Consider the following 14,036-nt stretch of genomic DNA (forward strand, 5'->3'; position numbering starts at 1 on the left):
TACATGAATGGAGAGCCTTGACCTTTCCTAGACCTCTTCACAACACAGGCATGAACGGTCAGCTCTGAGCAGTGACCAAAATTCACTGCACAAAAGGGAGGCTCTGAGGAAACTTGCAACCAAAGCATTTAAAATTATGAATAATTCCTCATCCAATCTTTTGTAGGAAGAATGTGCAGTCAGGACAGGTTCAGCCCAGAGCAAGAAGCTGCACCACTGGCAGAGATGGATGGCTTTGGGTAAAAGATGTTTCCTGATAGTTCCAGGGCTGATGGTGAGCGCAGGGTGGGAGGGCAGCAGGGATTGCTGTCCCAGGGACCCTTCAGGAGCACTGGATGGGGATGCGCCATGCTGAGGAACACTGCTGGTTGTCTCTCACTCCAACCCACAGCCTAGAGAATCACGGAATCATTTAGGCTGGAAAAACCCTCTAAGATCATCAAGTCCAACCATTGACCCAGCATCACCAAGCCCACCACTAAACTTTCCCTAAGCATCACATCTTCACTTTTATTTAAATACCTCTGGGGATGGTGCCTCAGCCACTTCCCTGGGCAGCCTGTTAGAAGCTGGCAAGTGCTCAAGTGTTGCCTAAAATAGATGAAATGTGTAAATGTCTCCTTCAAAAAAAGTGCCTGGGGTGCTCATGGGATGGGCACATCTCTTGGAAAACTCTTGTCACTCTTTCCTCACTCAGAACACTTTCCCTTTGAAGTTCACACATTGCTTGCCAGCACGGGAGTGTCTTCTAATCCAATGGTAGCAGGAGGAAAAAAGAAAGAAAATAATCTTAAATCTCATGATGCAATTGTGATTCCCCTGGGAAAACAGTCAATCTTGTAGCTGTTAACTTCCTCTTCACCACACTCATGTTGTGCCCTTTACTCTCTTAGTTCTTTAATCTCAGCAATAGACAATGTGAGTAATATAACATTTCAAGAGCTTTGGAGCAGGGATCACAGCAATTTCCTGGAGCTAGGATGAGATTACAACATTCAAAGATGCGATACATTAATAAAAACAAATTAATCTGCTACAATACCAGGACTATCTTGAAGCATATTTATTAATTCCACTGGGATTATATGAACTGCTCAGGTCCTTAGGAATTTCCTGTATTGTGCTGTAATTTATGCCAGAGAGACTAGACCTGGTACCAGCCTGCTTATCTGTCTGTGAACAGGTCAAGGATTAAGTGTTATCAGTGCATTAATAGACTTGCCTGGAGAGAACAAGGGTAAATGCATCATCAACAAAGGCAACCTTGCTAAAGTTGAAAATTGTTGAGCTTCTAAAATCTGGTGTAGAGTATATCAACTGGCTCTCAGCATCGTGTGCCTCAGAGGAGGGAAAATGTGGCTCTACAGTGGCTTCCCAAGTGGAATTCTCTGTGGGATGAGAGCACAGGGCACCTGCAGTGAACCTGCTCAGCTGGGCTGGAGCATCCCCCTGCATGGGAGGGTGTGAGAGGGAGCCTGGCAGGCACAGCAGAGAGCCCAGGCTGCTGTGCACTGTCAGAGTCTGTTGATCTCTGGGCTGTTCTGGGGTTTGGAGGCAAGAAATCAAACAGGACTACTCCGTGGAGGTCCTGCAAGGGGATTTCCACTGGAGTTGTGTGGATATAAAGATCTCCATGGCTTAAAATACTATTTACATTGTCTTAAGTCTTCCCTGCTCTGTTGTCTGACCCCCCAGATGCTGCTTGGCTTTTTGTGACCACTCCATAAGCACCTGTAACCATCCTTGTTTGGATTCCAGATCCCAGGGTATGGCTGTAATCAGCATTTCCTCAGGCTGCCCTTCTTCCCCTCTGTTTATCTGTGGCAATAATGTGAGCCTGGTCTATATATTCTGCATTTTGTGCTTTTATAACTGCACTATAAACTGATTGATTCCTGCAACCAGCTAAACCTGGGGGCTGGGGATGTCTGATATTCAAGCATGCTGATGAGCCACATGGCTTTGTATTCATCTACTCAAATACTCATTCCTTGCTCACCAAGAGCAAAAAAGCTTTATTCACACAGAAAAAAGGTTTGTTTAACCTGAATAGTGTCACTTAATGCTGACACCAGAAAGTCAGAAACTTGCACATCAGCAGGTTTCTTTTATAATCTCTTGAGGTTCTACTTCAGCTGTTCTCTGCCCAGCTTGAATGTCTATTTGCCTCATCACAAATGATTGCCCATTTATTGTCAAGGCTAAAATTACCTACTCTAAATCCCTGCTAACTACTTCACTTACAAAAAAATGATGAAGAAAAAGATCTAGGCGGGGTTTTTTTGTTCCTCCAGGATTTTCCTGGGCTAATGTCCTCAACCCCTAATTGAGGCTAAGGGAAATTAGATCACAAAAACCTATATTAAAGTAACACTAAGAATCTGAATTGAAGTTGCAATAGTGATGAATTTCAAAGATGGAGCTGAAATTCCCACTGAGCAGCCTCTCCCCTCTCCTTACTGCATCCTTAAGCACGCAGACTTCACACAATAGGAGTGTAGTACCTGCAGATTGGAGACCCATGGCTCTGTCCATGCTGGAAAACCAAACTGGGCCCTGGGCTGGGCTCAAACTCCACCTGTGAGTATCCACAGAGTTTACACCTTAAATTAAATTCATGGTTCTGCCACAGAGCATCTGTGCATGGTCCAGGAGCAGCACTGAACCCTGGCTGCCCTCGTTGGGCTAAATGGGAGAGGATTCCCCTCCCTGGGAGAAGAAAACACATCAGTGTGGGAGCAGGCAGTGAGAAAGAGCTTGCTCCTGTCTGTTTTCTTTCTCAAAGCAGTCATATCTATTTAGTAATTTTATAATGATTATAAGAATTACAGGCCCATTAGATGACAGTTAGCACCTTTCATTTTGAATTTTGTATCTGAAATTCCTTTCATTTTTCTCCCTCCTGTCCTTTCTGCTTTGCATTGAGCTGCATCCTTCCACTCCTCTCGGCCTGACAAGAAACTTAACTGAGTCTGACTGTGCTTGGATCAAGCACAGCTCCTCAAGGGACCTGTGCAACCCAAATAAAATTAAATGTAGGGATTTAGATGAGTAGGGGAGGATGTGATTAACACAATCAATTAACCCAAGTTCTCCTGTGTGGAATGAGACCTACCGCATCCACAGTAAATTCTCATTAAGTTACTAATTTTATCATGGATGAACATAGAGATAACCCATCTCAGGCCCTTTTTGTAGCAGATGTTCAGGAGACACCAGTGAAAAGGTGGAGAGCCACGCTGGGCCTGGTGCTCCTGAGCTTGGCCAAGTGCTCTGGCAGACAAGGCAGCTGATTTGCCCCGTGACAGGACCTGCAGCAGCTCAGGTACCCACATTCCCAGACCTGGAGAAGTCTGTCTGTGCACACTGAGCATCCTGCATGTTTGTGAGGGTGGAAAAGGCAGGATGGGGAGCAAGAAACATTCCATTTTCTATTTCAAATATACATGAACCCAGCATCAACAAACATTGAGAGTGGAGCACCCAGAGCTGGATGGAGCTCTGCCTCCAGGGGCTGCAGGGACAGTAAATACTGTTTCCTTCAACTTTCACATCTTCCAGAGAGAGCTAAAAAAACACTTGGATAAGCCGTTCACAGACCTTCTCTGGCACAGGGAAATGGGGGAGCAGAGGAATTTAGAAATGACACCTTACTGACTGCTCTCAGTCCTTGGCCCTTTGCTCTTGCCAGTTCTTCCATCCTTTTTTTCCATTCTATTCCCTCAAACCCTGGCTGTGCTGTCACCCCTGCTCTCAGCACCAGTTCTTCTCCTCTCTTCCCAGTCCTGGCTGTCCTTTTGTTCTCATCCAGCCACTGCTGCCCTGAGGAGCTGCCAGTCCCATTTCAGCTGCTCCTGTGCTGCCTGTAGTGCCCAGCAGTGTGAGAGTGTGAGTGTGAGTGTGAGTGAGAGTGAGTGTGTGAGTGTGAGTGTACATTGCCCAAACCGTGCAGTACAGCAGCCTCACCAGGTCAGATGATTCCAAAATAGACAAAATTTGTTCCTCCCCCTCTGATGAAACATTGAGAATTTTATTTCTCTCCTCGCCTACTCTTTCAAAAAGACACAGAGGTGGTGCTGTAGGGCTTTTATATCCCTATCACAGTTAGCACCTTAAATAAGTAACATTTACTGTGATTTCAAGCTCCCAAGGAGCTCCTCACATCCACCACCCAGCAGACACCAAACACTGAGATCCTGCTTGCCTGAGCAAGGGTTGCTCCAGAGGTTTTCCTGAGGAACCAGGAGGTGCTGCATGACCAAGATTTGGGGTTTCAGTCCTGATTAACTTCACAAAGGGCCATTTCTGAGCCATGACAGTCCCAGCCCAGCTGCTTTCCATCCCACAGCATTTCAGCTATGCCAAATATGTGATAACACTTAAAATTAATGCCAGTTCCAGAGTTATTCACAGGGTTAGGCATATTTATTTCTGTAAATTGAGATCTTATTAAAACCTGACTGCTTTAGGAAATACTTTGAGCACACATGGTAAAAGAGGCAGTCTCTCCAGAAGGACTGAATGGAGGGTAAAAGCCAGGTAGATATTCCTTCATAGAACATGTAGACGCATCAAAGGGGGGCAAGGCTGTTTTTCTGCTCTTTTTGTTTGTTTAAAAGCTGTTGGCACCTTTACTGTATGTGTTTGTTTGTTTGGGAATTGTCTGCCATATGGCTTTTCTCTTTTCTTCCAACTGCAGCTCAATGTTTCCTAAGAAACAGAAATCAGAATGACAGGTAAAATAACTGAACTTTGTCAAAAACAGATGCACCTCCAGTCTTTTAAGAGCATGTGGATATAGCATGCAGATATAACATGCATACATTTTGTTTTGGAGAGGGTCTGGAGAGAGACAAATTCACTTCCACCCCTCCAAAGCATAATAAAATCCTGTTTCTGTACCCAGGATACAGGTTTCCTTCTTTCTTTCATTTCCTTTCCTTCCAAAATGTCAATCTTTTAGGTTACTGTCCAAAACATCAACCTTCTAATGTGCTCCAAAAAAGGAGAGTTAAAAGCTTTTGTCAGAATCCCACTTCCTTCCATTCTTGTATTTGTTTTGATTTGTTCCATTTCCCTCAAAATAAGCCAACTTTGCTGTTCCAGACAGTCCTCCTTATGAAAACAGCTTAAAATATTTTCCTCAATGAAACCTGGACACCTGCCTTATTTCAATAATCTCTCAGTGCTTCCAGTGAAGCAAATGCTGTTGAGTCAGACCTGCAGAAATTGTACTCTTCCCAGTCATTTTTGCTATCTAGAGTCTGCCTTGAAAAAATAACACTCTACATCTGCATGCCACCTCCTTCTCTGAGAGGGCTGGAAGAGACCACTGGAAAGGAAATAGAGCACAACATCTGGAGGCTGCTGAGCCTGCCCTGCCCTGCCTCCTCCCCAGGCTGGAGTCAGCTGTGCATCCTGCTGACTCAGACCTGCCACGTTTCCAGAGTAGTAAAATACAACTGAAAAAGTGCTAAAGTAAGAGCTCATATATAATTAAAATTTGCCAGCTATGCCTAAATGAGTTCAAAATACCTTTTCCAGAAATCACTATTCCTATAAAATGAGGGTTTTTTTCCTTTTCAGATCAAAGAATAGTTTTAATAAATGAGGACATCGGTGGGAGCATTTCTTACTAAAGACAGTGATTAAATTTCTCCAGTTTCTCACCTGATCCCTCTGACTTATGGGAAGGATTTCCTGGGCAGGTGCTGACAGCAGCCCATCCCTCGTGGGGTTTCTCTGCTGTGCAGGACCCCCAGGTCAGATCCCATCAGCACCACCAGCAGCACTCAGGGGCTGACCCAAGGCTGTGATCACCAGAAAATGCAGCAGATAAAGTCAGTGCCTGCTTTGTACCTGTCTGTTGAGTTATTGATATCAAAGGTCATGCAGCTTCAGAAAACACCAAAATGTGGCATCCTTGCTCCTCCAGAGCTCTCTCAGACAATTCCCCTCATTCTTCTCCATCACAATGGAGGCTTTCCCCCAGTCTCAGAGCTCCTGGAGCTGCTGGGGGAAGCACCAGCAGCAGTTTTGCCCCACAGCAGCTGCAATACCTGTGCTGCAGCCACCAAAGCCAGGCTCCAAGCTGAGATATTTCTGGGGAGGTTTCACAGAGGCTGCTAGCTGCTGTGCAAAGTGACCAAGGTGTCTCCGGTGCAATAATTTCAGCCAGCTGTTTTCCCAGATATGTTCTGTAAAATCACTATTTCTATTGACCTCCAGCAACACAAATAATTTTCCTCTGTTTTATGATATTTACCTGGTGCTGGATGGCATGAACAACATGCAGATGATTAGAGAGGGAGTTGTAAGGACTTAAGCAATGCAGTTTCCTGGCTCAAAACACTGTCAAGGCCACAGACGGGACTTGCCACAAGGCAAGCCACCACAGCAAGGACTTGAGATAAGCACAGAAGAAAGGAATTTGCAACAGGAGGGCACTGATTCCAGGCCTGGTGAGGCAAATCAGAGTAACCTCCCAGTTATTGCACATGGACAGAAATTCTCTATGGCAAACTGTGGGAAAGAAAACAACTGCTTACACTCATGTCATCCCAAGTTATGACACCCATGCCCTGCAGATATCCAATTTGGACTGTATAAAGTTGGTAACCCAGAAAAACAACTCTGGGACCCCCACCACCAAAAAGGAGGCTGAAGAAGAACCAGTGGAACACCACAGGATCTGTGGGATGGTGATAACTTTCTGCTTAATCTGTCTCTCCCTCTCTTTAACCCCTTTCCTATTTCTTTCTCTCTCTCTACCCCACATTTACTGTTAAATAAAATCTCTACCATTGACTTCAGCCTATGGTCTCATTTACACCTTGATTTGGACAGAGGCACCTTTTAATAACTGGATCACAGCAGGAATCTCTGTCCTGTTGGCATCACTTCAACAGAGTGAGAACAAAATCTCAAGGTAAGCATTTGCTCAGGTGTCCAAAAAGCTATATTAGGAATACAGCCTCAGAGGAATAAAATAAATGGTTCTATTTTATTTCATGTGTGACCATTTATTTTTTTATAATTGTTCCTACTGTTTATTACTGACCCAAAACTCAGGGCAGATTAAAATATCAAGAGACAGGCCCATATGGCAAACATTCATGGTTATGCTAAGCATTAAATGGCTGGATGAGCAGAGGGGAAAAAGAAGAGCTGCAGATTCTAACACTAAAAAGGACATTGGGCATATTTTCTGGTTTGAGAGGAGGGAGGAGCATGATGAGAAGGGTGAATTGGGACTCATAAAATCATAGGATGGCCTGGGGTGGAAGGAACATCAAAGGTCATCTACTTCCAACTTCCCTGCCATGGCCAGGGACACCTTCTGCTGGAATGGGAGGCAGGAGCTGAGCTGGGACCTTCTCTTCTACTTTCTGTTTTTTAATGAGAAACAGGGGGATGTGGGAAAGGAGTCGTGCAGAGACAGGGCAGCTGAATCCCATGTGTAACCTAAAACACAGAGTTGGAAAAGCAAGTCTGCAGTTCCAGAAAGCAAACTAATCTATTTCCAGGACACAGAATCTGTGAGTCAGGCTCTTGGGAGCTGAATGGGGCTCCAGCCTCAGCTCCTTGAAGGCTGAAACCCCCAAGTCCTCCATCCAGTGCTCCTGTGCCCACCCTGGGCTGGGTGGGAACACTTCAGCAGAGGAAGTTCCACCTGGCACAGCTGCAGCACATCTGGGCAGCAGGCTCCTCAAAGCATGCTTAGCTTTGTTCACCTACAGCAAAAACCCTAAAGGATTTTAAATGGTCAAGCTGCATTTTTTCACATGTTTGAATCATGCTCTCTGTCTCCATGCCTTATGTTAATGATGAGGTGGCTGGACAGCAGCACAACCCTGCCCAGGCAAACTCTTAAAAGCCATGATCGTGTTTGCCTGCAGTTTGGCTTGCAGAGGTAAAATAATGTAACAATAAATCCTCCTCCCTGTCACTGAGGAGCTTCAGTTATCCAGAATTAAATAACTTGGTGGATTGTGGCAGTGCACAATTTACCCTTTCAGCATGTGAGTCACAATCCACATTAATTACTTCAGTAATTCAGTCCCCAAGCCTCGTTTACAGTGGGCATGCAAGGCTTGGCATCCAGCCCGTGATTTGCATCTGAATCTCCCACATGCGTGCAGTGCTCCCCTACATAAAACTTTATATATTCCTCCACTCTTTCCAGGAGTTATATATTATTTACATCATCTATATTGCAAACATACCAGAAGAGCACTGAAGTTTTCTCTGGAGTTCAGCAGACTTTTCATGTTCCCCAAGTATATTAAACATTCCTGCTTCCTCTTGTACCTCTGCTTTACTGGCTCCACAGCCTGTTTTATGCAGGGCAGCGCTCCCCCTCTGTGTAGGTGAAAGTTTGTTTACTCACATAATGCAGCTGTAATGACAGTGAGAAACAACAGAAGGAACCAGGCAATGGCAGCATTTCTTCCTTTGAACATTTGAAAGGATTTGGCTAGAAGTGAAGGAGAACTAAAAACCAAAAAGTTTTATGGGATCACCAGCATGAAATCAAGCTGGGATTGCTCCTGCAGTGGTGGTAACTGGTAGGAGCAGTGGGGAAAGGCAGCATGGAGAAAGATGAGGAAGGCAGCCCTGCAGAGCTCCCAGTGCACGGCTGCCCTGCAAACCACCCCTCCTTGACTGCCTCGAGTTCTGGGAAATTGTTTATGTGGCTTTTGGAGCCTTTGTTCTCAAATGGATCCTTTGCTGCTTCAGATATTGATCAGCTTACAAGATTCTCTGGGCAAACACAAGAGGAAAAATGTTGTTTGGGAGACAAATGGAATATTGCAGAAAGTAACATTTCTAGAGCACACATTAGAACCAGATGTTCTACTCAAAAGTATTTGTGGCCAGGGACTATGCCGAGAAACTGGCTGCTATAAAGAGAAAAACCCAGAATTACAGCACGCTGGATATAAGAAAAAGTTACACCAAGAGCAAAAATACTGCAGAAGGATATATTAGGTGTCTTGCAGTCTGACAAGTCTAATTACAGGTTACTATCCAAGCCAGAAAAGGGCTGGATCCAGCTCCCACCTCTTCCACAGATGTACTGCTGGATTTTGACCAAACCACGTAGGCTTCACTTCAGTGTTGACTGAGGACTGGAAGGCTTTGCTGCACTGAGGGGTTTTATTTTCCTCTCTCCCTGTGCCTTACTCATAAGAACTGGATGCAGCCCAGGGCTGGTTGGGAAGTGCTGGCATGGCAGGGTCTGCATGGCCCTTTCTGTGGGCACCACACAGAGTGTGAGGAGGAGGAGGAAGGTGGCTGTCAGTCCCTCGGGACCTCCCAGACTCATTCACAAAGGGATTGTTGACCCATGAAGAGCCAGCAGATTCTTCCTGGATCAACAATCCCTTTGTGAATGGGGAGTGGGCTGCTTCTCTGCCATTGGGATGAGCTGCGACGGACAAACACACTGATGCATCTAGGCCTCCCACTTGAGACAGTGATGGAAGATGTGGAAAAAATAAAAATAAAAATGTCGGTCATACATTTTAAAAGCATAGCAGATGAACAGAGTTGTCACACCAGAGAGCAAAGCCTCACCTGGCTCCGTGCCCTGAGTATGGTAAGACAGGACCACTCAAGGGAAGCACACAAGAAGCAGTGCAGGCACTGAGCGACCTCCCCTCTCTCACAGCTTCTGATGACACGAGAACTTGTGGGGTTTCACCCTGGACACAGTTTTGAGCAGAAACTGATGGTCCCATCCTCTGCCAAATTGCCCCACCATTTTTTGAGCCCATTTGTTATTTTGGTCTCCATAATATCCTGTGGCCATGACTTGCACAACTTCAGCACATGCTGGGTGGTGAAGTGTTCCCTTTTTAAAAGCCCAGCTGATTTCATCAGCCCTTATATTGTCAGGAATGATAATTAGTCTCTTTCCTCAACTACCCATTACCACTCATGACGTTATCAGGCTCCATCTCTTCCCCAAGCTGAAAATACCCAGTATATTTTGCCTTTCCTCACACAAAACTCCATTCACTGAGCCTGCTTCTTCCTTTCTCTGGGGCACTTTCAGCTCTCCATTCCAAGCTGTGGTGATGAGTTCACTGCACAATATTCAGGATGAAGACACATCATGAATTTATGTGGTAGAATAACTAATTTTTTCTGTTTGTTCTCTATTCTTTCCCTAACAATTCCTAACAATCTTTTTTGACCACCGCTGAGCAATGAACTGATTTTCACAGGGACTTGTCAGTAATGACTTCCAAATCTCTTTCCTGAACATCAGAAGCTAATTTAGAAGCTGTCATTCTGTGTCATCCTGGAGTGGTTTTTTCCCCCCATATGCATCACTTTGCATCTATTGGCATTGAATTTCTTCCATCATTTTATTGCCCAATCACTAAGCATTGTGAGATCCTTCTCTGAAGGTGAAAATCAGAAAATTGATATGGGAATTTGGCCAATTGCATGTGAAATGTATTTGTAATTTCACGGGAAGCACAGTCAATATGTGAAGAATGCAACTCGTAGAAAAACACACCTCTTGCTGCCAAAAAGCCTGGGAAGTTCATTTCATGGAGGATCTGACTTTTAAAGAACATAAATTCTTTTCCTCATTTGTGTGTGACTGAAGGAATTACAGCTTTCCAGTCTAAACTTTGGATCTGAGATACCTACAATGCAGGGAACATGGAATTTGCCAACCAGGGAATGTCTCAGGAGCAACTAACTCAGCCTATGGAATTCAGAAAGTACATCCCAGTCAGGATAGCCACGTCCTGACAAGGCTCTGTCAGGTGTGACAAGGCTGTGGGTTGGAGTCTGATACCCTGGTGCATGTGCACCTCTTGCTTTCCTGTTTGCATCCCCCTGGAAGGACACTTTGAAAATTATTTTCATTAATAGCTTTCTCTAATGATTTTTGAGCCACCTCTGTAGGTAATCTGCACCTCCAAGCAGTTATTTGTGTCACCAAAGGGCACTTCCCCCTTGGAGAAGAGCAAAAATGTTCTCTATGCACAATGAGAGAGATGAAAGGAACTTGTTTTCACTGGAACAAGTGAGCTTAAGTGTGCACAAGGTAAACCAGACCTTACACTGTATGGGGGTGCCTGCATAAATTGAGAGGTAGCTCTGACTGTAGATTTACACAAATAAATCCTGCCCATGAAAAAGTGACAGGACTTGGGAGAGATTTGATGCTGCCTCCTGTCCTCTACAAAATGCTTTGAGCTGCCACAAGTCCTTCCTTCCTTCCTTCCTTCCTTCCTTCCTTCCTTCCTTCCTTCCTTCCTTCCTTCCTTCCTTCCTTCCTTCCTTCCTTCCTTCCTTCCTTCCTTCCTTCCTTCCTTCCTTCCTTCCTTCCTTCCTTCCTTCCTTCCTTCCTTCCTTCCTTCCTTCCTTCCTTCCTTCCTTCCTTCCTTCCTTCCTTCCTTCCTTCCTTCCTTCCTCCCTCCCTCCCTCCCTCCCTCCCTCCCTCCATACATTTTGGAGGATGGGATTTGTTGGGTAAGTGGATTAACGTCTTTCTTTTTGCTGTCCAGGACTGCATCAAATTGCTGCTAAAATCATGAGATAGAATCTCTGGCACTTAAAACTACATATTTTCAGGGCTGTTGCCCTCTGAAAAACACACATTTGAGACCTCTAGGTGTTATCTGGAGTCTGAGAATTTTATTTGGTTTATTTTCAGATTTTAAATAAAAGGACGGACTCCATTTGGGAAGCAAGTTTATTATCACCCTCCATGGCCTGGCTGTCACTGTGCACAGGAGGATGTTAAATCTGCACTTTAGAAGATAAGAATGAATAGAAATTCTGCTGATTGTGCTCCCCGTGGCTCCAGGGTTGTGCCCAGACATCTGAGCTGTAGGAAAAGGGAGACAGAGCAGATTGACCGCATTGTTTTAACAGTGGCTCCAATGTGCAGCATTTTGGGTAGAAAGCTCTGCCTCCCCTCTGCAATGCTCCTGCTCCACATCTGCTGCCCAGCCTCCCTCTCAGGCTGCCCTTAGCTCTGCTACAGGAAATACATAGCAGCAATGTTGATCAGAAACACCACCACAGACTCTTTTATTGAGCCAAGAGCAATTGCAGAGTGGGACTGTGTCTGCCAGGCAAACACATGCTCCAGGTCAGAAATAGGTTAATTAAAAGGAGATAAGCAGGGCAGGAAGTCCTGAAATAGATAATATTAGTTGGCATGAACTTGACTTTGAAACTTTCTTAATAGTTTTCCTTTTCAGAGAGTTTGTTTATTTTCTAAAGCTTTTGGTCAAGGAGGAGAGGAAATGTGATTAAAGGAGATTAAATGACTTTTAATTCACATTTTTTCCCTTTCCAGCTGTATGCCAGCTACTCCTTGTGTTGAAGTCAGTGCTCTTGCATTCAGTGGGGATGGAACCAGAGCCTGAATAAATAATTGAATGCGGCTCAGTGAAAAGTGCACCATGTGGAATTTCAGAATTGTGATGACACTGGATGCAGGAAACTCATTCAACATGGGTAAAAGACAGTGTGTGCTAAAGCAGAGGTCTGCTCGTTTGCTTAATTAAGGTTCCTAGAGTCAAGGCAATGGGGAGGGAGGGAAGGAAGGAGAGGAAGGAAGGAGGAAGGAGGAGAGAGGGAGAGGGAGGAAGGAAGGGAAGGGAAGGGAAGGGGAAGGGAAGGGAAGGAAGGAAGGAAGGGAAGGAAGGGAAGGGAAGGAGGGAAGGGAAGGGAAGGGAAGGGAAGAAGGGAAGGAAGGAAGGGAAGGAAGGAGAAGGGAAGGAAGGAAGGAGGGAAGGGAGGAAGGGAAGGAGGAGGAGGAAGGAGAAGGAAGAAGGAAGGAAGGAAGGAAGGAAGGAGGAAGGAAGGAAGGAGAAGGAAGGAGGAAGGAGGAAGGAGGAAGGAAGGAAGGAAGGAAGAAGGAAGGAAGGAAGGAAGGAAGGAAGGAAGGAAGGAAGGAAGGAAGGAAGGAAGGAAGGAAGGATTCTGATGCAAGAAAACAAACAGGAATGAGTAGGATAAAATATCTTTATCTGGGCAAGTGAAAAACTGGTTGGTAAATACAGGAAACCAATGCTATGAAAAGATAATTTCACAGCTGATTCCTTTTCTCCCAACTCTTTTTCTTAATGTGTTCCAATAATTGAAAGAAAAAACTGGCTATTCCTTGCAAGAAAGCTGTATAAGTACACAGCCAGCTATGAGCAGTGATTTAAAAGGAGGAAAACAGGTAACAGACAGTTAAGAAGAAATTCCTGCCAGGAAGGCAAATGATGCCGGGATCTAACCACACATTCTGGAAAAAGGGAGTGCCTGAGCTGCCTTGGAGGTGATGATCTCACATTGTGGCACAGTGTCCTTGTGGCCTCACTGCAGTGTGACTCCCCTGGATTCCTTTGTTGGACCCCAACACCTTCCAGCCTGGACCAGCCACAAGCACCACAGAGTCTTGGAACACAGACAACTATGAATGTGAAAACTGAAGATAAAAATAAGCACAAGCCCTTCTTTTCTATCCTAAGCTCTACTGAAACATAACACAGTCCCAAGCAGAGAGGAGATAATCTTAGATGAGGCTGCCAGCCTGTTTACTTACTTATTGTCAGATGATAAATGCTGGCAAGCCCTCATCTCCTGTTTTTCCCTTGGAAATGTTGATTTCCAGAGTTTCTTCTGTCAAAGTCATGCTAAGGTGGACATGAGCTAGGGTGGAAGCAAAAAGCCAAGCTGTGTCCTGCTAGTGGTGGGAAGGCTGCTCCAGGACCATGCCCCCAGGCCACTGTGAGGCTCAGCATGATTTCACTGTTGGGGAAGATGAAACAGGAAAGCCTTATAAATATGATTGCCTGGCAAAAGATTTTGAGAATATGGAAACTATAAGCAAGATTGAAATGAAAGCAAGCTTTGAGATCCCTTAGTTACTGAACAATGGGAAAACAGTGGTGTGGCTGGCTGAAGGTAATTAATCCCCTTTTGATGAAACAATTCCCTCTGCCTGCAGACAGGCCCAAGGGTCAGAGCAGACCCTGCCAGCTTGGCAGAAGGGGTCGAAGGGGAGT

The sequence above is a fragment of the Zonotrichia leucophrys genome, chromosome 1 (assembly GCF_028769735.1).
Source record: "Zonotrichia leucophrys gambelii isolate GWCS_2022_RI chromosome 1, RI_Zleu_2.0, whole genome shotgun sequence".
NCBI lineage: Eukaryota > Metazoa > Chordata > Aves > Passeriformes > Passerellidae > Zonotrichia > Zonotrichia leucophrys.